Source organism: Gallinula chloropus, assembly GCF_964237585.1.
Source record: "Gallinula chloropus genome assembly, chromosome: 2".
In the NCBI taxonomy this organism is placed as follows: Eukaryota; Metazoa; Chordata; class Aves; order Gruiformes; family Rallidae; genus Gallinula; species Gallinula chloropus.
In genome coordinates, this window is record NC_140086.1 from 109,517,194 (window position 1) to 109,541,040 (window position 23,847).

The window sequence follows — 23,847 nt, forward strand, 5'->3', positions numbered from 1 at the left end:
AGCCCCCAGACCCAAATGGAGAGGGGCTGCTTGGGGGCACCCTGGGGCCCCTTCAGGCCAGCTAGGTCTTTGGGTCCTGGCTCCTTCGCTTTGGGAGCAGTCGCTCCACGTTTGGCATGTTGGCCGGAGAGTGCTTCTCGGGCCGCGAACTGCAACCTGTCAGGTACCTCCCAGGTTCCCGGCCCAACGAAAGCCCCCAGACCCAAATGGAGAGGGGCTGCTTGGGGGCCCCCTGGGGCCCCTTCAGGCCAGCTAGGTCTTTGGGTCCTGGCTCCTTCGCTTTGGGAGCAGTCGCTGGACGTTGGGCATGTTGGCCGGAGAGTGCTTCTCCGGCCGCGATCTACAACCTGGCAGGTACCTGCCAGGTTCCCGGCCCAATGAAAGCCCCCAGACCCAAATGGAGAGGGGCTGCTTGGGGGCCCCCTGGGGCCCCTTCAGGCCAGCTAGGTCTTTGGGTCCTGGCTCCTTCGCTTTGGGAGCAGTCGCTGGACGTTGGGCATGTTGGCCGGAGAGTGCTTCTCGGGCCGCGAACTGCAACCTGGCAGGTACCTCCCAGGTCCCCGGCACAACGAAAGCTCCCAGACCCAAATGGAGAGGGGCTGCTTGGGGGCCCCCTGGGGCCCCTTCAGGCCAGCTAGGTCTTTGGGTCCTGGCTCCTTCGCTTTGGGAGCAGTCGCTGAACGTTTAGCATGTTGGCCGGAGAGTGCTTCTCGGGCCGCGAACTGCAACCTGGCAGGTATCTGCCAGTTTCCCGGCCGAACGAAAGCCCCCAGATCCAAATGGAGAGGGGCTGCTTGGGGGCCCCCTGGGGCCCCTTCAGGCCAGCTAGGTCTTTGGGTCCTGGCTCCTTCGCTTTGGGAGCAGTCGCTCCACGTTTGGCATGTTGGCCGGAGAGTGCTTCTCGGGCCGCCAACTGTAACCTGGCAGGTACCTCCCAGGTTCCCGGCCCAACGAAAGCCCCCAGACCCAAATGGAGAGGGGCTGTTTGGGGGCACCCTGGGGCCCCTTCAGGCCAGCTAGGTCTTTGGGTCCTGACTCCTTCGCTTTGGGAGCAGTCGCTGGACGATGGGCATGTTGGCCGGAGAGTGCTTCTCCGGCCGCGAACTGCAACCTGGCAGGTACCTCCCAGGTTCCCGGCCCAACGAAAGCCCCCAGACCCAAATGGAGAGGGGCTGCTTGGGGGCCCCCTGGGGCCCCTTCAGGCCAGCTAGGTCTTTGGGTCCTGGCTCCTTCGCTTTGGGAGCAGTCGCTCCACATTTGGCATGTTGGCCGGAGAGTGCTTCTCGGGCCGCCAACTGCAACCTTGCAGGTACCTCCCAGGTCCCCGGCCGAACGAAAGCCCCCAGACCCAAATGGAGAGGGGCTGCTTGGGGGCCCCCTGGGGGCCCTTCAGGCCAGCTAGGCCTTTGGGTCCTGGCTCCTTCGCTTTGGGAGCTGTTGCTGGACGTTGGGCATGTTGGCCGGAGAGTGCTTCTCGGGCCGCGAACTGCAACCTGGCAGGTACATCCCAGGTTACGGGCCCAACGAAAGCCCCCAGACCCATATTGAGAGTGGCTGCTTGGGGGCTCCCTGGGGGCCCTTCAGGCCAGCTAGGTCTTTGGGTCCTGGCTCCTTCGCTTTGGGAGCTGTTGCTGGACGTTGGCCATGTTGGCTGGAGATTGATTCTCGGGCCGCGAAATGCAAACTTGCAGGTACCTCCCAGGTCCCCGGCCCAACGAAAGCCCCCATAACCAAATTGAGAGGGGCTGCTTGGGGGCTCCCTGGGGGCCCTTCAGCCCAGCTAGGTCTTTGGGTGCTGGCTCCTTCGGTTTGGGAGCTGTTGCTGGACGTTGGGCATGTTGGCTGGAGAGTGCTTCTCGGGCTGCGAACTGCAAACTTGCAGGTACCTCCTAGGTCCCAGGCCCAACGAAAGCCCCCAGACCCAAATTGAGAGGGGCTGCTTGGGGGCTCCTACGGGCCCTTCAGGCCAGCTAGGTCTTTGGGTCCTGGCTCCTTCGCTTTGGGAGCTGTTGCTGGACGTTGGGCATGTTGGCTGGAGAGTGCTTCTCGGGCCGCGAACTGCAACCTTGCAGGTACCTCCTAGGTCCCCGGCCCAACGAAAGCCCCAGACCCAAATGGAGAGGGGCTGCTTGGAGGCTCCCTGGGGTCTCTTCAGGCCAGCTAGGTCTTTGGGTCCTGGCTCCTTCGCTTTGGGAGCTCTTGCTGGACGTTTGGCATGTTGGCCGGAGAGTGCTTCTCGGGCCGCGATCTGCAACCTTGCAGGTACCTCCCAGGTCCCCGGCCCAACGAAAGCCCCCAGAACCAAATTGAGAGGGGCTGCTTGGGGTCTCCCTGGGGGCCCTTCAGGCCAGCTAGGTCTTTGGGTCCTGGCTCCTTCGGTTTGGGAGCTGTTGCTGGACGTTGGGCATGTTGGCCGGAGAGTGCTTCTCGGGCTGCGAACTGCAACCTTGCAGGTACCTCCCAGGTCCCCGGCCCAACGAAAGCCCCCAGACCCAAATTGAGAGGGGCTGCTTGGGGACACCCTGGGGGCCCTTCAGGCCAGCTAGGTCTTTGCGTCCTGGCTCCTTCGGTTTGGGAGCTGTTGCTGGACGTTGGGCATGTTGGCCGGAGAGTGCTTGTCGGGCCGCGAACTGCAACCTTGCAGGTACCTCCCAGGTTCCCGGCCCAACGAAAGCCCCCAGACCCAAATGGAGAGGGGCTGTTTGGGGGCCCCCTGGGGGCCCTTCAGGCCAGCTAGGTCTTTGGGTCCTGGCTCCTTCGCTTTGGGAGCTGTTGCTGGACGTTGGGCATGTTGGCCGGAGAGTGCTTCTTGGGCCGCGAACTGCAACCTTGCAGGTACCTCCCAGGTTCCCGGCCGAACGAAAGTCCCCAGACCCAAATGGAGAGGGGCTGCTTGGGGACTCCCTGGGGGCCCTTCAGGCCAGCTAGGTCTTTGGGTCCTGGCTCCTTCGGTTTGGGAGCTGTTGCTGGACGTTGGGCATGTTGGCCGGAGAGTGCTTCTCGGGCCGCGAACTGCAACCTTGCAGGTACCTCCCAGTTTCCCGGCCCAACAAAAGCCCCCAGACCCATATTGAGAGTGGCTGCTTGGGGGCTCCCTGGGGGCCCTTCAGGCCAGCTAGGTCTTTGGGTGCTGGCTCCTTCGGTTTGGGAGCTGTTGCTGGACGTTGGGCATGTTGGCCGGAGAGTGCTTCTCGGGCCGCGAACTGCAACCTTGCAGGTACCTCCCAGGTCCCCGGCCCAATGAAAGCCCCCAGACCCAAATGGAGAGGGGCTGCTTGGGGGCCCCCTGGGGGCCCTCCAGGCCAGCTAGGTCTTTGGGTCCTGGCTCCTTCGGTTTGGGACCTGTTGCTGGACGTTGGGCATGTTGGCCGGAGAGTGCTTCTCGGGCCGCGAACTGCAACCTTGCAGGTACCTCCAAGTTTCTCGGCTCAACGAAAGCCCCCAGACCCAAATGGAGAGGGGCTGCTTGGGGGCCCCCTGGGGGCCCTTCAGGCCAGCTAGGTCTTTGGGTCCTGGCTCCTTCGGTTTGGGAGCTGTTGCTGGACGTTGGGCATGTTGGCCGGAGAGTGCTTCTCGGGCCGCGAACTGCAACCTTGCAGGTACCTCCCAGGTTCCCGGCCCAACGAAAGCTCCCAGACCCAAATGGAGAGGGGCTGCTTGGGGGCCCCCTGTGGGCCCTTCAGGCCAGCTAGGTCTTTGGGTCCTGGCTCCTTCGGTTTGGGACATGTTGCTGGACGTTGGGCATGTTGGCCGGAGAGTGCTTCTCAGGCCGCGAACTGCAACCTTGCAGGTACCTCCTAGGTCCCCGGCCCAACGAAAGCCCCCAGACCCAAATTGAGAGAGGCTGCTTTGGGGCCCCCTGGGGGCCCTTCAGGCCAGCTAGGTCTTTGGGTCCTGGCTCCTTCGCTTTGGGAGCTGTTGCTGGACGTTTGGCATGTTGGCCGGAGAGTGCTTCTCGGGCCGCGAACTGCAACCTTGCAGGTACCTCCCAGGTCCCCGGCCCAACGAAAGCCCCCAGACCCAAATGGAGAGGGGCTGCTTGGGGGCCCCCTGGGGGCCCTTCAGGCCAGCTAGGTCTTTGGGTGCTGGCTCCTTCGGTTTGGGAGCTGTTGCTGGACGTTGGGCATGTTGGCCGGAGAGTGCTTCTCGGGCCGCCAACTGCAACCTTGCAGGTACCTCCCAGGTTCCCGGCCCAACGAAAGACCCCAGACCCAAATGGAGAGGGGCTGCTTGGGGGCCCCCTGGGGGCCCTTCAGGCCAGCTAGGTCTTTGGGTCCTGGCTCCTTCGGTTTGGGAGCTGTTGCTGGACGTTGGGCATGTTGGCCGGAGAGTGCTTCTCGGGCTGCGAACTGCAACCTTGCAGGTACCTCCCAGGTCCCCAGCCGAACGAAAGCCCCCAGACCCAAATTGAGAGTGCCTGCTTGGGGGCTCCCTGGGGGCCCTTCAGGCCAGCTAGGCCTTTGGGTCCTGGCTCCTTCGGTTTGGGAGCTGTTGCTGGACGTTGGGCATGTTGGCCGGAGAGTGCTTGTCGGGCTGCGAACTGCAACCTTGCAGGTATCTCCTACGTCCCCGGCCCAAAGAAAGCCCCCATACCCAAATGGAGAGGGGCTGCTTGGGGGCCCCCTGGGGGTCCTTCAGGCCAGCTAGGTCTTTGGGTCCTGGCTCCTTCGGTTTGGGAGCTGTTGCTGGACGTTGGGCATGTTGGCCGGAGAGTGCTTCTCGGGCCGCCAACTGCAACCTTGCAGGTACCTGCCAGGTTCCCGGCCCAACGAAAGTCCCCAGACCCAAATGGAGAGGGGCTGCTTGGGGGCTCCCTTTGCGCCCTTCAGGCTAGCTTGGTCTTTGGGTGCTGGCTCCTTCGGTTTGGGAGCTGTTGCTGGACGTTGGGCATGTTGGCCGGAGAGTGCTTCTCGGGCCGCGAACTGCAACCTTGCAGGTACCTCCCAAGTCCCCGGCCCAACGAAAGCCCCCAGACCCATATTGAGAGTGGCTGCTTGGGGGCCCCCTGGGGCCCCTTCAGGCCAGCTAGGTCTTTGGGTGCTGGCTCCTTCGGTTTGGGAGCTGTTGCTGGACGTTGGGCATGTTGGCCGGAGAGTGCTTCTCGGGCCGCGAACTGCAACCTTGCAGGTACCTCCCAGTTTCCCGGCCCAACAAAAGCCCCCAGACCCATATTGAGAGTGGCTGCTTGGGGGCTCCCTGGGGGCCCTTCAGGCCAGCTAGGTCTTTGGGTGCTGGCTCCTTCGGTTTGGGAGCTGTTGCTGGACGTTGGGCATGTTGGCCGGAGAGTGCTGCTCGGGCCGCCAACTGCAACCTTGCAGGTACCTCCTAGGTCCCCGGCCCAACGAAAGTCCCCAGACCCAAATGGAGAGGGGCTGCTTGGGGGCTCCCTTTGCGCCCTTCAGGCTAGCTAGGTCTTTGGGTCCTGGCTCCTTCGGTTTGGGAGCTGTTGCTGGACGTTGGGCATGTTGGCCGGAGAGTGCTTCTCCGGCCGCGAACTGCAACCTTGCAGGTACCTCCCAGGTTCCCGGCCCAACGAAAGCCCCCAGACCCATATTGAGAGTGGCTGCTTGGGGGCTCCCTGGGGGCCCTTCAGGCCAGCTAGGTCTTTGGGTCCTGGCTCCTTCGCTTTGGGAGCTGTTGTTGGACGTTGGGCATGTTGTCCGGAGAGTGCTTCTCGGGCCGCGAACTGCAACCTTGCAGGTACCTCCAAGTTTCTCGGCTCAACGAAAGCCCCCAGACCCAAATGGAGAGGGGCTGCTTGGGGGCCCCCTGGGGGCCCTTCAGGCCAGCTAGGTCTTTGGGTCCTGGCTCCTTCGGTTTGGGAGCTGTTGCTGGACGTTGGGCATGTTGGCCGGAGAGTGCTTCTCGGGCCGCGAACTGCAACCTTGCAGGTACCTCCCAGGTTCCCGGCCCAACGAAAGCCCCCAGACCCAAATGGAGAGGGGCTGCTTGGGGGCCCCCTGGGGGCCCTTCAGGCCAGATAGGTCTTTGGGTCCTGGCTCCTTCGGTTTGGGACATGTTGCTGGACGTTGGGCATGTTGGCCGGAGAGTGCTTCTCAGGCCGCGAACTGCAACCTTGCAGGTACCTCCTAGGTCCCCGGCCCAACGAAAGCCCCCAGACCCAAATTGAGAGAGGCTGCTTTGGGGCCCCCTGGGGGCCCTTCAGGCCAGCTAGGTCTTTGGGTCCTGGCTCCTTCGCTTTGGGAGCTGTTGCTGGACGTTTGGCATGTTGGCCGGAGAGTGCTTCTCGGGCCGCGAACTGCAACCTTGCAGGTACCTCCCAGGTCCCCGGCCCAACGAAAGCCCCCAGACCCAAATGGAGAGGGGCTGCTTGGGGGCCCCCTGGGGGCCCTTCAGGCCAGCTAGGTCTTTGGGTGCTGGCTCCTTCGGTTTGGGAGCTGTTGCTGGACGTTGGGCATGTTGGCCGGAGAGTGCTTCTCGGGCCGCGAACTGCAACCTTGCAGGTACCTCCCAGGTTCCCGGCCCAACGAAAGACCCCAGACCCAAATGGAGAGGGGCTGCTTGGGGGCCCCCTGGGGGCCCTTCAGGCCAGCTAGGTCTTTGGGTCCTGGCTCCTTCGGTTTGGGAGCTGTTGCTGGACGTTGGGCATGTTGGCCGGAGAGTGCTTCTCGGGCTGCGAACTGCAACCTTGCAGGTACCTCCCAGGTCCCCAGCCGAAAGAAAGCCCCCAGACCCAAATTGAGAGTGCCTGCTTGGGGGCTCCCTGGGGGCCCTTCAGGCCAGCTAGGCCTTTGGGTCCTGGCTCCTTCGGTTTGGGAGCTGTTGCTGGACGTTGGGCATGTTGGCCGGAGAGTGCTTCTCGGGCCGCGAACTGCAACCTTGCAGGTATCTCCTACGTCCCCGGCCCAAAGAAAGCCCCCATACCCAAATGGAGAGGGGCTGCTTGGGGGCCCCCTGGGGGTCCTTCAGGCCAGCTAGGTCTTTGGGTCCTGGCTCCTTCGGTTTGGGAGCTGTTGCTGGACGTTGGGCATGTTGGCCGGAGAGTGCTTCTCGGGCCGCCAACTGCAACCTTGCAGGTACCTGCCAGGTTCCCGGCCCAACGAAAGTCCCCAGACCCAAATGGAGAGGGGCTGCTTGGGGGCTCCCTTTGCGCCCTTCAGGCTAGCTTGGTCTTTGGGTCCTGGCTCCTTCGGTTTGGGAGCTGTTGCTGGACGTTGGGCATGTTGGCCGGAGAGTGCTTCTCGGGCCGCGAACTGCAACCTTGCAGGCACCTCCCAGGTTCCCGGCCCAACGAAAGCCCCCAGACCCATATTGAGAGTGGCTGCTTGGGGGCCCACTGGGGGCCCTTCAGGCCAGCTAGGTCTTTGGGTGCTGGCTCCTTCGGTTTGGGAGCTGTTGCTGGACGTTGGGCATGTTGGCCGGAGAGTGCTTCTCGGGCCGTGAACTGCAACCTTGCAGGTACCTCCAAGTTTCTCGGCTCAACGAAAGCCCCCAGACCCAAATGGAGAGGGGCTGCTTGGGGGCCCCCTGGGGGCCCTCCAGGCCAGCTAGGTCTTTGGGTCCTGGCTCCTTCGGTTTGGGACCTGTTGCTGGACGTTGGGCATGTTGGCCGGAGAGTGCTTGTCGGGCCGCGAACTTCAACCTTGCAGGTACCTCCCAGGTTCCCAGCCCAACGAAAGCCCCCAGACCCAAATGGAGAGGGGCTGCTTGGGGGCCCCCTGGGGGCCCTTCAGGCCAGCTAGGTCTTTGGGTCCTGGCTCCTTCGCTTTGGGAGCTGTTGCTGGACGTTGGGCATGTTGGCCGGAGAGTGCTTCTTGGGCCGCGAACTGCAACCTTTCAGGTACCTCCCAGGTTCCCGGCCCAACGAAAGCCCCCAGACCCAAATGGAGAGGGGCTGCTTGGGGGCTCCCTGGGGGCCCTTCAGGCCAGCTAGGTCTTTGGGTCCTGGCTCCTTCGGTTTGGGACCTGTTGCTGGACGTTGGGCATGTTGGCCGGAGAGTGCTTCTCGGACCGCCAACTGCAACCTTGCAGGTACCTCCTAGGTCCCCGGCCCAACGAAAGTCCCCAGACCCTAATGGAGAGGGGCTGCTTGGGGGCTCCCTTTGCGCCCTTCGGGCTAGATAGGTCTTTGGGTCCTGGCTCCTTCGCTTTGGGAGCTGTTGCTGGACGTTGGGCATGTTGGCCGGAGAGTGCTTCTCGGGCCGCGAACTGCAACCTTGCAGGTACCTCCCAGGTTCCTGGCCCAACGAAAGCCCCCAGACCCATATTGAGAGTGGCTGCTTGGGGGCTCCCTGGGGGCCCTTCAGGCCAGCTAGGTCTTTGGGTGCTGGCTCCTTCGGTTTGGGAGCTGTTGCTGGACGTTGGGCATGTTGGCCGGAGAGTGCTTCTCGGGCCGCGAACTGCAACCTTGCAGGTACCTCCAAGTTTCTCGGCTCAACGAAAGCCCCCAGACCCAAATGGAGAGGGGCTGCTTGGGGGCTCCCTGGGGGCCCTTCAGGCCAGCTAGGTCTTTGCGTCCTGGCTCCTTCGGTTTGGGAGCTGTTGCTGGACGTTGGGCATGTTGGCCGGAGAGTGCTTCTCGGGCCGCGAACTGCAACCTTGCAGGTACCTCCCAGGTCCCCGGCCCAACGAAAGCCCCCAGACCCAAATGGAGAGGGGCTGCTTGGGGGCCTCCTGGGGGCCCTTCAGGCCAGCTAGGTCTTTGGGTCCTGGCTCCTTCGCTTTGGGAGCTGTTGCTGGACTTTGGGCATGTTGGCCGGAGAGTGCTTCTCGGGCCGCGAACTGCAACCTTGCAGGTACCTCCCAAGTCCCTGGCCCAACGAAAGCCCCCAGACCCAAATGGAGAGGGGCTGCTTGGGGGCCCCCTGGGGGCCCTTCAGGCCAGCTAGGTCTTTGGGTCCTGGCTCCTTCGGTTTGGGAGCTGTTGCTGGACGTTGGGCATGTTGGCCGGAGAGTGCTTCTCCGGCCGCGAACTGCAACCTTGCAGGTACCTCCAAGTTTCTCGGCTCAACGAAAGCCCCCAGACCCAAATGGAGAGGGGCTGCTTGGGGGCCCCCTGGGGTCCCTTCAGGCCAGCTAGGTCTTTGGGTCCTGGCTCCTTCGGTTTGGGAGCTGTTGCTGGACGTTGGGCATGTTGGCCGGAGAGTGCTTCTCGGGCCGCGAACTGCAACCTTGCAGGTACCTCCCAAGTCCCCGGCCCAACGAAAGCCCCCAGACCCAAATGGAGAGGGGCTGCTTGGGGGCCCCCTGGGGTCCCTTCAGGCCAGCTAGGTCTTTGGGTCCTGGCTCCTTCGGTTTGGGAGCTGTTGCTGGACGTTGGGCATGTTGGCCGGAGAGTGCTTCTTGGGCCGCGAACTGCAACCTTGCAGGTACCTCCCAGGTTCCCGGCCCAACGAAAGCCCCCAGACCCAAATGGAGAGGGGCTGCTTGGGGACTCCCTGGGGGCCCTTCAGGCCAGCTAGGTCTTTGGGTCCTGGCTCCTTCGGTTTGGGAGCTGTTGCTGGACGTTGGGCATGTTGGCCGGAGAGTGCTTCTCGGACCGCCAACTGCAACCTTGCAGGTACCTCCTAGGTCCCTGGCCCAACGAAAGTCCCCAGACCCAAATGGAGAGGGGCTGCTTGGGGGCTCCCTTTGCGCCCTTCAGGCTAGCTTGGTCTTTGGGTCCTGGCTCCTTCGGTTTGGGAGCTGTTGCTGGACGTTGGGCATGTTGGCCGGAGAGTGCTTCTCGGGCCGCGAACTGCAACCTTGCAGGTACCTCCCAGGTTCCCGGCCCAACGAAAGCCCCCAGACCCATATTGAGAGTGGCTGCTTGGGGGCCCACTGGGGGCCCTTCAGGCCAGCTAGGTCTTTGGGTGCTGGCTCCTTCGGTTTGGGAGCTGTTGCTGGACGTTGGGCATGTTGGCCGGAGAGTGCTTCTCGGGCCGCGAACTGCAACCTTGCAGGTACCTCCAAGTTTCTCGGCTCAACGAAAGCCCCCAGACCCAAATGGAGAGGGGCTGCTTGGGGGCCCCCTGGGGGCCCTCCAGGCCAGCTAGGTCTTTGGGTCCTGGCTCCTTCGGTTTGGGACCTGTTGCTGGACGTTGGGCATGTTGGCCGGAGAGTGCTTCTCGGGCCGCGAACTTCAAACTTACAGGTACCTCCCAGGTTCCCAGCCCAACGAAAGCCCCCAGACCCAAATGGAGAGGGGCTGCTTGGGGGCCCCCTGGGGGTCCTTCAGGCCAGCTAGGTCTTTGGGTCCTGGCTCCTTCGGTTTGGGAGCTGTTGCTGGACGTTGGGCATGTTGGCCGGAGAGTGCTTCTCGGACCGCCAACTGCAACCTTGCAGGTACCTCCTAGGTCCCCGGCCCAACGAAAGTCCCCAGACCCAAATGGAGAGGGGCTGCTTGGGGGCTCCCTTTGCGCCCTTCAGGCTAGCTAGGTCTTTGGGTCCTGGCTCCTTCGCTTTGGGAGCTGTTGCTGGACGTTGGGCATGTTGGCCGGAGAGTGCTTCTCGGGCCGCGAACTGCAACCTTGCAGGTACCTCCCAGGTTCCCGGCCCAACGAAAGCCCCCAGACCCATATTGAGAGTGGCTGCTTGGGGGCTCCCTGGGGGCCCTTCAGGCCAGCTAGGTCTTTGGGTGCTGGCTCCTTCGGTTTGGGAGCTGTTGCTGGACGTTTGGCATGTTGGCCGGAGAGTGCTTCTCGGGCCGCGAACTGCAACCTTGCAGGTACCTCCAAGTTTCTCGGCTCAACGAAAGCCCCCAGACCCAAATGGAGAGGGGCTGCTTGGGGGCCCCCTGGGGGCCCTTCAGGCCAGCTAGGCCTTTGCGTCCTGGCTCCTTCGGTTTGGGAGCTGTTGCTGGACGTTGGGCATGTTGGCCGGAGAGTGCTTCTCGGGCCGCGAACTGCAACCTTGCAGGTACCTCTCAGGTCCCCGGCCCAACGAAAGCCCCCAGACCCAAATGGAGAGGGGCTGCTTGGGGGCCCCCTGGGGGCCCTTCAGGCCAGCTAGGTCTTTGGGTCCTGGCTCCTTCGGTTTGGGAGCTGTTGCTGGACTTTGGGCATGTTGGCCGGAGAGTGCTTCTCGGGCCGCGAACTGCAACCTTGCAGGTACCTCCCAAGTCCCTGGCCCAACGAAAGCCCCCAGACCCAAATGGAGAGGGGCTGCTTGGGGGCCCCCTGGGGGCCCTTCAGGCCAGCTAGGTCTTTGGGTCCTGGCTCCTTCGGTTTGGGAGCTGTTGCTGGACGTTGGGCATGTTGGCCAGAGAGTGCTTCTCCGGCCGCGAACTGCAACCTTGCAGGTACCTCCAAGTTTCTCGGCTCAACGAAAGCCCCCAGACCCAAATGGAGAGGGGCTGCTTGGGGGCCCCCTGGGGTCCCTTCAGGCCAGCTAGGTCTTTGGGTCCTGGCTCCTTCGGTTTGGGAGCTGTTGCTGGACGTTGGGCATGTTGGCCGGAGAGTGCTTCTCGGGCCGCGAACTGCAACCTTGCAGGTACCTCCCAAGTCCCCGGCCCAACGAAAGCCCCCAGACCCAAATGGAGAGGGGCTGCTTGGGGGCCCCCTGGGGTCCCTTCAGGCCAGCTAGGTCTTTGGGTGCTGGCTCCTTCGGTTTGGGAGCTGTTGCTGGACGTTGGGCATGTTGGCCGGAGAGTGCTTCTCGGGCCGCGAACTGCAACCTTGCAGGTACCTCCAAGTTTCCAGGCCCAACGAAAGCCCCCAGACCCAAATGGAGAGGGGATGCTTGGGGGCCCCCTGGGGGCCCTTCAGGCCAGCTAGGTCTTTGGGTCCTGGCTCCTTCGGTTTGGGAGCTGTTGCTGGACGTTGGGCATGTTGGCCAGAGAGTGCTTCTCGGGCCGCGAACTGCCAAATTGCAGATACCTCCTAGGTCCCCGGCCCAACGAAAGTCCCCAGACACAAATGGAGAGGGGCTGCTTTGGGGCCCCCTGGGGGCCCTTCAGGCCAGCTAGGTCTTTGGGTCCTGGCTCCTTCGCTTTGGGAGCTGTTGCTGGACGTTGGGCATGTTGGCCGGAGAGTGCTTCTCGGGCCGCCAACTGCAACCTTGCAGGTACCTCCCAGGTTCCCAGCCCAACGGAAGCCCCCAGACCCAAATGGAGAGGGGCTGCTTGGGGGCTCCCTGGGGGCCCTTCAGGCCAGCTAGGTCTTTGGGTCCTGGCTCCTTCGGTTTGGGAGCTGTTGCTGGACGTTGGGCATGTTGGCCGGAGAGTGCTTCTCCGGCCGCGAACTGCAACCTTGCAGGTACCTCCAAGTTTCTCGGCTCAACGAAAGCCCCCAGACCCAAATGGAGAGGGGCTGCTTGGGGGCCCCCTGGGGGCCCTTCAGGCCAGCTAGGTCTTTGGGTCCTGGCTCCTTCGGTTTGGGACCTGTTGCTGGACGTTGGGCATGTTGGCCGGAGAGTGCTTCTCGGGCCGCGAACTTCAAACTTACAGGTACCTCCCAGGTTCCCAGCCCAACGAAAGCCCCCATACCCAAATGGAGAGGGGCTGCTTGGGGGCCCCCTGGGGGTCCTTCAGGCCAGCTAGGTCTTTGGGTCCTGGCTCCTTCGGTTTGGGAGCTGTTGCTGGACGTTGGGCATGTTGGCCGGAGAGTGCTTCTTGGGCCGCGAACTGCAACCTTGCAGGTACCTCCCAGGTTCCCGGCCCAACGAAAGCCCCCAGACCCAAATGGAGAGGGGCTGCTTGGGGACTCCCTGGGGGCCCTTCAGGCCAGCTAGGTCTTTGCGTCCTGGCTCCTTCGGTTTGGGAGCTGTTGCTGGACGTTGGGCATGTTGGCCGGAGAGTGCTTCTCGGACCTCCAACTGCAACCTTGCAGGTACCTCCTAGGTCCCCGGCCCAACGAAAGTCCCCAGACCCAAATGGAGAGGGGCTGCTTGGGGGCTCCCTTTGCGCCCTTCAGGCTAGCTAGGTCTTTGGGTCCTGGCTCCTTCGCTTTGGGAGCTGTTGCTGGACGTTGGGCATGTTGGCCGGAGAGTGCTTCTCGGGCCGCGAACTGCAACCTTGCAGGTACCTCCCAGGTTCCCGGCCCAACGAAAGCCCCCAGACCCATATTGAGAGTGGCTGCTTGGGGGCTCCCTGGGGTCCCTTCAGGCCAGCTAGGTCTTTGGGTGCTGGCTCCTTCGGTTTGGGAGCTGTTGCTGGACGTTGGGCATGTTGGCCGGAGAGTGCTTCTCGGGCCGCGAACTGCAACCTTGCAGGTACCTCCAAGTTTCTCGGCTCAACGAAAGCCCCCAGACCCAAATGGAGAGGGGCTGCTTGGGGGCCCCCTGGGGGCCCTTCAGGCCAGCTAGGCCTTTGCGTCCTGGCTCCTTCGGTTTGGGAGCTGTTGCTGGACGTTGGGCATGTTGGCCGGAGAGTGCTTCTCGGGCCGCGAACTGCAACCTTGCAGGTACCTCTCAGGTCCCCGGCCCAACGAAAGCCCCCAGACCCAAATGGAGAGGGGCTGCTTGGGGGCCCCCTGGGGGCCCTTCAGGCCAGCTACGTCTTTGGGTCCTGGCTCCTTCGGTTTGGGAGCTGTTGCTGGACTTTGGGCATGTTGGCCGGAGAGTGCTTCTCGGGCCGCGAACTGCAACCTTGCAGGTACCTCCCAAGTCCCTGGCCCAACGAAAGCCCCCAGACCCAAATGGAGAGGGGCTGCTTGGGGGCCCCCTGGGGGCCCTTCAGGCCAGCTAGGTCTTTGGGTCCTGGCTCCTTCGGTTTGGGAGCTGTTGCTGGACGTTGGGCATGTTGGCCGGAGAGTGCTTCTCCGGCCGCGAACTGCAACCTTGCAGGTACCTCCAAGTTTCTCGGCTCAACGAAAGCCCCCAGACCCAAATGGAGAGGGGCTGCTTGGGGGCCCCCTGGGGGCCCTTCAGGCCAGCTAGGTCTTTGGGTCCTGGCTCCTTCGGTTTGGGAGCTGTTGCTGGACGTTGGGCATGTTGGCCGGAGAGTGCTTCTCGGGCCGCGAACTGCAACCTTGCAGGTACCTCCCAAGTCCCCGGCCCAACGAAAGCCCCCAGACCCAAATGGAGAGGGGCTGCTTGGGGGCCCCCTGGGGTCCCTTCAGGCCAGCTAGGTCTTTGGGTGCTGGCTCCTTCGGTTTGGGAGCTGTTGCTGGACGTTGGGCATGTTGGCCGGAGAGTGCTTCTCGGGCCGCGAACTGCAACCTTGCAGGTACCTCCAAGTTTCCAGGCCCAACGAAAGCCCCCAGACCCAAATGGAGAGGGGATGCTTGGGGGCCCCCTGGGGGCCCTTCAGGCCAGCTAGGTCTTTGGGTCCTGGCTCCTTCGGTTTGGGAGCTGTTGCTGGACGTTGGGCATGTTGGCCAGAGAGTGCTTCTCGGGCCGCGAACTGCCAAATTGCAGATACCTCCTAGGTCCCCGGCCCAACGAAAGTCCCCAGACACAAATGGAGAGGGGCTGCTTTGGGGCCCCCTGGGGGCCCTTCAGGCCAGCTAGGTCTTTGGGTCCTGGCTCCTTCGCTTTGGGAGCTGTTGCTGGACGTTGGGCATGTTGGCCGGAGAGTGCTTCTCGGGCCGCCAACTGCAACCTTGCAGGTACCTCCCAGGTTCCCAGCCCAACGGAAGCCCCCAGACCCAAATGGAGAGGGGCTGCTTGGGGGCTCCCTGGGGGCCCTTCAGGCCAGCTAGGTCTTTGGGTCCTGGCTCCTTCGGTTTGGGAGCTGTTGCTGGACGTTGGGCATGTTGGCCGGAGAGTGCTTCTCCGGCCGCGAACTGCAACCTTGCAGGTACCTCCAAGTTTCTCGGCTCAACGAAAGCCCCCAGACCCAAATGGAGAGGGGCTGCTTGGGGGCCCCCTGGGGTCCCTTCAGGCCAGCTAGGTCTTTGCGTCCTGGCTCCTTCGGTTTGGGAGCTGTTGCTGGACGTTTGGCATGTTGGCCGGAGAGTGCTTCTCGGGCCGCGAACTGCAACCTTGCAGGTACCTCCCAAGTCCCCGGCCCAACGAAAGCCCCCAGACCCAAATGGAGAGGGGCTGCTTGGGGGCCCCCTGGGGTCCCTTCAGGCCAGCTAGGTCTTTGGGTGCTGGCTCCTTCGGTTTGGGAGCTGTTGCTGGACGTTGGGCATGTTGGCCGGAGAGTGCTTCTCGGGCCGCGAACTGCAACCTTGCAGGTACCTCCAAGTTTCTCGGCTCAACGAAAGCCCCCAGACCCAAATGGAGAGGGGCTGCTTGGGGGCCCCCTGGGGTCCCTTCAGGCCAGCTAGGTCTTTGCGTCCTGGCTCCTTCGGTTTGGGAGCTGTTGCTGGACGTTGGGCATGTTGGCCGGAGAGTGCTTCTCGGGCCGCCAACTGCAACCTTGCAGGTACCTCCCAGGTTCCCGGCCCAACGAAAGCCCCCAGACCCAAATGGAGAGGGGCTGCTTGGGGGCCCCCTGGGGGCCCTTCAGGCCAGCTAGGTCTTTGGGTGCTGGCTCCTTCGGTTTGGGAGCTGTTGCTGGACGTTGGGCATGTTGGCCGGAGAGTGCTTCTCGGGCCGCCAGCTGCAACCTTGCAGGTACCTCCCAGGTTCCCAGCCCAACGAAAGCCCCCAGACCCAAATGGAGAGGGGCTGCTTGGGGGCCCCCTGGGGTCCCTTCAGGCCAGCTAGGTCTTTGCGTCCTGGCTCCTTCGGTTTGGGAGCTGTTGCTGGACGTTGGGCATGTTGGCCAGAGAGTGCTTCTCGGGCCGCGAACTGCAACCTTGCAGGTACCTCCCAGGTTCCCGGCCCAACGAAAGCCCCCAGACCCAAATGGAGAGGGGCTGCTTGGGGGTTCCCTGGGGGCCCTTCTGGCCAGCTATGTCTTTGGGTACTGGCTCCTTCGCTTTGGGAGCTGTTGCTGGACGTTGGGCATGTTGGCCAGAGAGTGCTTCTCGTGCCGCGAACTGCAAACTTACAGGTACCTCCCAGGTCCCCGGCCCAACGAAAACCCCCAGACCCAAATGGAGAGGGGCTGCTTGGGGGCCCCCTGGGGGCCCTTCAGGCCAGCTAGGTCTTTGGGTCCTGGCTCCTTCGGTTTGGGACCTGTTGCTGGACGTTGGGCATGTTGGCCGGAGAGTGCTTCTCGGGCCGTGAACTGCAACCTGGCAGGTACCTCCAAGTTTCTCGGCTCAACGAAAGCCCCCAGACCCAAATGGAGAGGGGCTGCTTGGGGGCCCCCTGAGGGCCCTTCAGGCCAGCTAGGTCTTTGGGTCCTGGCTCCTTCGGTTTGGGAGCTGTTGCTGGACGTTGGGCATGTTGGCCGGAGAGTGCTTCTCGGGCCGCGAACTGCAACCTTGCAGGTACCTCCCAGGTCCCCGGCCCAACGAAAGCCCCCAGACCCAAATGGAGAGGGGCTGCTTGGGGGCCCCCTGGGGGCCCTTCAGGCCAGCTAGGTCTTTGGGTGCTGGCTCCTTCGGTTTGGGACATGTTGCTGGACGTTGGGCATGTTGGCCAGAGAGTGCTTCTCGGGCCGCGAACTGCAACCTTGCAGGTAACTCCCAGTTCCCCGGCCCAAGGAAATCCCCCAGACCCAAATTGAGAGAGGCTGCTTTGGGGCCCCCTGGGGGCCTTTCAGGCCAGCTAGGTCTTTGGGTCCTGGCTCCTTCGGTTTGGGAGCTGTTGCTGGACGTTGGGCATGTTGGCCGGAGAGTGCTTCTCGGGCCGCGAACTGCAACCTTGCAGGTACCTCCCAAGTCCCCGGCCCAACGAAAGCCCCCAGACCCAAATGGAGAGGGGCTGCTTGGGGGCCCCCTGGGGGCCCTTCAGGCCAGCTAGGTCTTTGGGTCCTGGCTCCTTCGGTTTGGGAGCTGGAAGTTGGGCATGTTGGCCGGAGAGTGCTTCTCGGGCCGCGAACTGCAACCTTGCAGGTACCTCCCAGGTTCCCGGCCCAACGAAAGCCCCCAGACCCAAATGGAGAGGGGCTGCTTGGGGGCCCCCTGGGGGCCCTTCAGGCCAGCTAGGTCTTTGGGTCCTGGCTCCTTCGGTTTGGGAGCTGTTGCTGGACGTTGGGCATGTTGGCCAGAGAGTGCTTCTCGGGCCGCGAACTGCAAACTTACAGGTACCTCCTAGGTGCCCGGCTTTCAAAAGCCCCCAGACCCAAATGGAGAGGGGCTGCTTGGGGGCCCCCTGGGGGCCCTTCAGGCCAGCTAGGTCTTTGGGTCCTGGCTCCTTCGGTTTGGGAGCTGTTGCTGGACGTTGGGCATGTTGGCCGGAGAGTGCTTCTCGGGCCGCGAACTGCAACCTTGCAGGTACCTCCCAGGTCCCCGGCCCAACGAAAGCCCCCAGACCCAAATGGAGAGGGGCTGCTTGGGGGCCCCCTGGGGGCCCTTCAGGCCAGCTAGGTCTTTGGGTCCTGGCTCCTTCGGTTTGGGACCTGTTGCTGGACGTTGGGCATGTTGGCCGGACAGTGCTTCTCGGGCCGTGAACTGCAACCTGGCAGGTACCTCCAAGTTTCTCGGCTCAACGAAAGCCCCCAGACCCAAATGGAGAGGGGCTGCTTGGGGGCCCCCTGGGGGCCCTTCAGGCCAGCTAGGTCTTTGGGTCCTGGCTCCTTCGGTTTGGGAGCTGTTGCTGGACGTTGGGCATGTTGGCCGGAGAGTGCTTCTCGGGCCGCGAACTGCAACCTTGCAGGTAACTCCCAGGTCCCCGGCCCAACGAAAGCCCCCAGACCCAAATGGAGAGGGGCTGCTTGGGGGCCCCCTGGGGGCCCTTCAGGCCAGCTAGGTCTTTGGGTGCTGGCTCCTTCGGTTTGGGACATGTTGCTGGACGTTGGGCATGTTGGCCGGAGAGTGCTTCTCGGGCCGCGAACTGCAACCTTGCAGGTAACTCCCAGGTCCCCGGCCCAAGGAAATCCCCCAGACCCAAATTGAGAGAGGCTGCTTTGGGGCCCCCTGGGGGCCTTTCAGGCCAGCTAGGTCTTTGGGTCCTGGCTCCTTCGCTTTGGGAGCTGTTGCTGGACGTTGGGCATGTTGGCCGGAGAGTGCTTCTCGGGCCGCGAACTGCAACCTTGCAGGTACCTCCCAGGTCCCCGGCCCAACGAAAGCCCCCAGACCCAAATGGAGAGGGGCTGCTTGGGGGCCCCCTGGGGGCCCTTCAGGCCAGCTAGGTCTTTGGGTCATGGCTCCTTCGGTTTGGGAGCTGTTGCTGGAAGTTGGGCATGTTGGCCGGAGAGTGCTTCTCGGGCCGCGAACTGCAACCTTGCAGGTACCTCCCAGGTTCCCGGCCCAACGAAAGCCCCCAGACCCAAATGGAGAGGGGCTGCTTGGGGGCCCCCTGGGGGCCCTTCAGGCCAGCTAGGTCTTTGGGTCCTGGCTCCTTCGGTTTGGGAGCTGTTGCTGGACGTTGGGCATGTTGGCCAGAGAGTGCTTCTCGGGCCGCGAACTGCCAAATTGCAGATACCTCCTAGGTCCCCGGCCCAACGAAAGCCCCCAGACACAAATGGAGAGGGGCTGCTTGGGGGCCCCCTGGGGGCCCTTCAGGCCAGCTAGGTCTTTGGGTCCTGGCTCCTTCGGTTTGGGAGCTGTTGCTGGACGTTGGGCATGTTGGCCGGAGAGTGCTTCTCGGGCCGCCAACTGCAACCTTGCAGGTACCTCCCAGGTTCCCGGCCCAACGAAAGCCCCCAGACCCAAATGGAGAGGGGTTGCTTGGGGGCCCCCTGGGGGCCCTTCAGGCCAGCTAGGTCTTTGGGTCCTGGCTCCTTCGCTTTGGGAGCTGTTGCTGGACGTTTGGCATGTTGGCCGGAGAGTTCTTCTCGGGCCGCGAACTGCAACCTTGCAGGTACCTCCTAGTTCCCCGGCCCAACGAAAGCCCCCAGACCCAAATTGAGAGAGGCTGCTTTGGGGCCCCCTGGGGGCCCTTCAGGCCAGCTAGGTCTTTGGGTCCTGGCTCCTTCGCTTTGGGAGCTGTTGCTGGACGTTTGGCATGTTGGCCGGAGAGTGCTTGTCGGGCCGCGAACTGCAACCTTGCAGGTACCTCCCAGGTCCCCGGCCCAACGAAAGCCCCCAGACCCAAATGGAGAGGGGCTGCTTGGGGGCCCCCTGGGGGCCCTTCAGGCCAGCTAGGTCTTTGGGTCCTGGCTCCTTCGGTTTGGGAGCTGTTGCTGGACGTTGGGCATGTTGGCCGGAGAGTGCTTCTCGGGCCGCGAACTGCAACCTTGCAGGTACCTCCCAGGTCCCCGGCCGAACGAAAGCCCCCAGACCCAAATGGAGAGGGGCTGCTTGGGGGCTCCCTGGGGGCCCTTCAGGCCAGCTAGGCCTTTGGGTCCTGGCTCCTTCGGTTTGGGAGCTGTTGCTGGACGTTGGGCATGTTGGCCGGAGAGTGCTTCTCGGGCTGCGAACTGCAACGTTGCAGGTACCTCCAAGTTTCTCGGCTCAACGAAAGCCCCCAGACCCAAATGGAGAGGGGCTGCTTGGGGGCCCCCTGGGGGCCCTTCAGGCCAGCTAGGTCTTTGGGTCCTGGCTCCTTCGGTTTGGGAGCTGTTGCTGGACGTTGGGCATGTTGGCCGGAGAGTGCTTCTCGGGCCGCGAACTGCAACCTTGCAGGTACCTCCCAGGTCCCCGGCCCAACGAAAGCCCCCAGACCCAAATGGAGAGGGGCTGCTTGGGGGCCCCCTGGGGGCCCTTCAGGCCAGCTAGGTCTTTGGGTGCTGGCTCCTTCGGTTTGGGACATGTTGCTGGACGTTGGGCATGTTGGCCGGAGAGTGCTTCTCGGGCCGCGAACTGCAACCTTGCAGGTAACTCCCAGGTCCCCGGCCCAAGGAAATCCCCCAGACCCAAATTGAGAGAGGCTGCTTTGGGGCCCCCTGGGGGCCTTTCAGGCCAGCTAGGTCTTTGGGTCCTGGCTCCTTCGCTTTGGGAGCTGTTGCTGGACGTTGGGCATGCTGGCCGGAGAGTGCTTCTCGGGCCGCCAACTGCAACCTTGCAGGTACCTCCCAGGTCCCCGGCCCAACGAAAGCCCCCAGACCCAAATGGAGAGGGGCTGCTTGGGGGCCCCCTGGGGGCCCTTCAGGCCAGCTAGGTCTTTGGGTCATGGCTCCTTCGGTTTGGGAGCTGTTGCTGGAAGTTGGGCATGTTGGCCGGAGAGTGCTTCTCGGGCCGCGAACTGCAACCTTGCAGGTACCTCCCAGGTTCCCGGCCCAACGAAAGCCCCCAGACCCAAATGGAGAGGGGCTGCTTGGGGGCCCCCTGGGGGCCCTTCAGGCCAGCTAGGTCTTTGGGTCCTGGCTCCTTCGGTTTGGGAGCTGTTGCTGGACGTTGGGCATGTTGGCCAGAGAGTGCTTCTCGGGCCGCGAACTGCCAAATTGCAGATACCTCCTAGGTCCCCGGCCCAATGAAAGCCCCCAGACACAAATGGAGAGGGGCTGCTTGGGGGCCCCCTGGGGGCCCTTCAGGCCAGCTAGGTCTTTGGGTCCTGGCTCCTTCGGTTTGGGAGCTGTTGCTGGACGTTGGGCATGTTGGCCGGAGAGTGCTTCTCGGGCCGCCAACTGCAACCTTGCAGGTACCTCCCAGGTTCCCGGCCCAACGAAAGCCCCCAGACCCAAATGGAGAGGGGTTGCTTGGGGGCCCCCTGGGGGCCCTTCAGGCCAGCTAGGTCTTTGGGTCCTGGCTCCTTCGCTTTGGGAGCTGTTGCTGGACGTTTGGCATGTTGGCCGGAGAGTTCTTCTCGGGCCGCGAACTGCAACCTTGCAGGTACCTCCTAGGTCCCCGGCCCAACGAAAGCCCCCAGACCCAAATTGAGAGAGGCTGCTTTGGGGCCCCCTGGGGGCCCTTCAGGCCAGCTAGGTCTTTGGGTCCTGGCTCCTTCGCTTTGGGAGCTGTTGCTGGACGTTGGGCATGTTGGCCGGAGAGTGCTTGTCGGGCCGCGAACTGCAACCTTGCAGGTACCTCCCAGGTCCCCGGCCCAACGAAAGCCCCCAGACCCAAATGGAGAGGGGCTGCTTGGGGGCCCCCTGGGGCCCCTTCAGGCCAGCTAGGTCTTTGGGTGCTGGCTCCTTCGGTTTGGGAGCTGTTGCTGGACGTTGGGCATGTTGGCCGGAGAGTGCTTCTCGGGCCGCGAACTGCAACCTTGCAGGTACCTCCCAGGTTCCCGGCCCAACGAAAGACCCCAGACCCAAATGGAGAGGGGCTGCTTGGGGGCCCCCTGGGGGCCCTTCAGGCCAGCTAGGTCTTTGGGTCCTGGCTCCTTCGGTTTGGGAGCTGTTGCTGGACGTTGGGCATGTTGGCCGGAGAGTGCTTCTCGGGCCGCGAACTGCAACCTTGCAGGTACCTCCCAGGTCCCCGGCCGAACGAAAGCCCCCAGACCCAAATTGAGAGGGCCTGCTTGGGGGACCCCTGGGGGCCCTTCAGGCCAGCTAGGCCTTTGGGTCCTGGCTCCTTCGGTTTGGGAGCTGTTGCTGGACGTTGGGCATGTTGGCCGGAGAGTGCTTCTCGGGCTGCGAACTGCAACCTTGCAGGTATCTCCTACGTCCCCGGCCCAACGAAAGCCCCCAGACCCAAATGGAGAGGGGCTGCTTGGGGTCCCCCTGGGGGCCCTTCAGGCCAGCTAGGTCTTTGGGTCCTGGCTCCTTCGGTTTGGGAGCTGTTGCTGGACGTTAGGCATGTTGGCCGCAGAGTGCTTCTTGGGCCGCGAACTGCAACCTTGCAGGTACCTCCCAGGTTCCCGGCCCAACGAAAGCCCCCAGACCCAAATGGAGAGGGGCTGCTTGGGGTCCCCCTGGGGGCCCTTCAGGCCAGCTAGGTCTTTGGGTGCTGGCTCCTTCGCTTTGGGAGCTGTTGCTGGACGTTGGGCATGTTGGCCGGAGAGTGCTTGTCGGGCCGCGAACTGCAACCTTGCAGGTACCTCCCAGGTCCCCGGCCCAACGAAAGCCCCCAGACACAAATGGAGAGGGGCTGCTTGGGGGCCCCCTGGGGTCCCTTCAGGCCAGCTAGGTCTTTGCGTCCTGGCTCCTTCGGTTTGGGAGCTGTTGCTGGACGTTGGGCATGTTGGCCGGAGAGTGCTTCTTGGGCCGCGAACTTCAAACTTGCAGGTACCTCCCAGGTTCCCAGCCCAAAGAAAGCCCCCAGACCCAAATGGAGAGGGGCTGCTTGGGGGCTCCCTGGGGGCCCTTCAGGCCAGCTAGGTCTTTGGGTCCTGGCTCCTTCGGTTTGGGAGCTGTTGCTGGACGTTGGGCATGTTGGCCGGAGAGTGCTTCTCGGGCCGCCAACTGCAACCTTGCAGGTACCTCCCAGGTCCCCGGCCCAAGGAAAGCCCCCAGACCCAAATGGAGAGGGGCTGCTTGGGGGCCCCCTGGGGGCCCTTCAGGCCAGCTAGGTCTTTGGGTCATGGCTCCTTCGGTTTGGGAGCTGTTGCTGGACGTTGGGCATGTTGGCCGGAGAGTGCTTCTCGGGCCGCGAACTGCAACCTTGCAGGTACCTCCCAGGTCCCCGGCCCAATGAAAGCCCCCAGACCCAAATGGAGAGGGGCTGCTTGGGGGCCCCCTGGGGGCCCTCCAGGCCAGCTAGGTCTTTGGGTCCTGGCTCCTTCGGTTTGGGACCTGTTGCTGGACGTTGGGCATGTTGGCCGGAGAGTGCTTCTCGGGCCGCCAACTGCAACCTTGCAGGTACCTCCCAGGTTCCCGGCCCAACGAAAGCCCCCATACCCAAATGGAGAGGGGCTGCTTGGGGGCCCCCTGGGGGTCCTTCAGGCCAGCTAGGTCTTTGGGTCCGGGCTCCTTCGGTTTGGGAGCTGTTGCTGGACGTTGGGCATGTTGGCCGGAGAGTGCTTCTTGGGCCGCGAACTGCAACCTTGCAGGTACCTCCCAGGTTCCCGGCCCAACGAAAGCCCCCAGACCCAAATGGAGAGGGGCTGCTTGGGGACTCCCTGGGGGCCCTTCAGGCCAGCTAGGTCTTTGGGTCCTGGCTCCTTCGCTTTGGGAGCTGTTGCTGGACGTTGGGCATGTTGGCCGGAGAGTGCTTCTCGGACCGCCAACTGCAACCTTGCAGGTACCTCCTAGGTCCCCGGCCCAACGAAAGTCCCCATACCCAAATGGAGAGGGGCTGCTTGGGGGCTCCCTTTGCGCCCTTCAGGCTAGCTTGGTCTTTGGGTCCTGGCTCCTTCGCTTTGGGAGCTGTTGCTGGACGTTGGGCATGTTGGCCGGAGAGTGCTTCTCAGGCCGCGAACTGCAACCTTGCAGGTACCTCCCAGGTTCCCGGCCCAACGAAAGACCCCAGACCCATATTGAGAGTGGCTGCTTGGGGGCCCACTGGGGGCCCTTCAGGCCAGCTAGGTCTTTGGGTGCTGGCTCCTTCGGTTTGGGAGCTGTTGCTGGACGTTGGGCATGTTGGCCGGAGAGTGCTTCTCGGGCCGCGAACTGCAACCTTGCAGGTACCTCCAAGTTTCTCGGCTCAACGAAAGCCCCCAGACCCAAATGGAGAGGGGCTGCTTGGGGGCCCCCTGGGGGCCCTTCAGGCCAGCTAGGTCTTTGGGTCCTGGCTCCTTCGGTTTGGGAGCTGTTGCTGGACGTTGGGTATGTTGGCCGGAGAGTGCTTCTCTGGCCGCGAACTGCAATCTTGCAGGTACCTCCTAGGTCCCCGGCCCAACGAAAGCCCCCAGACACAAATGGAGAGGGGCTGCTTGGGGGACCCCTGGGGGCCCTTCAGGCCAGCTAGGTCTTTGGGTCCTGGCTCCTTCGGTTTGGGAGCTGTTGCTGGACGTTGGGCATGTTGGCCGGAGAGTGCTTCTCGGGCCGCCAACTGCAACCTTGCAGGTACCTCCCAGGTTCCCGGCCCAACGAAAGCCCCCAGACCCAAATGGAGAGGGGCTGCTTGGGGGCCCCCTGGGGTCCCTTCAGGCCAGCTAGGTCTTTGGGTCCTGGCTCCTTCGCTTTGGGAGCTGTTGCTGGACGTTTGGCGTGTTGGCCGGAGAGTTCTTCTCGGGCCGCGAACTGCAACCTTGCAGGTACCTCCC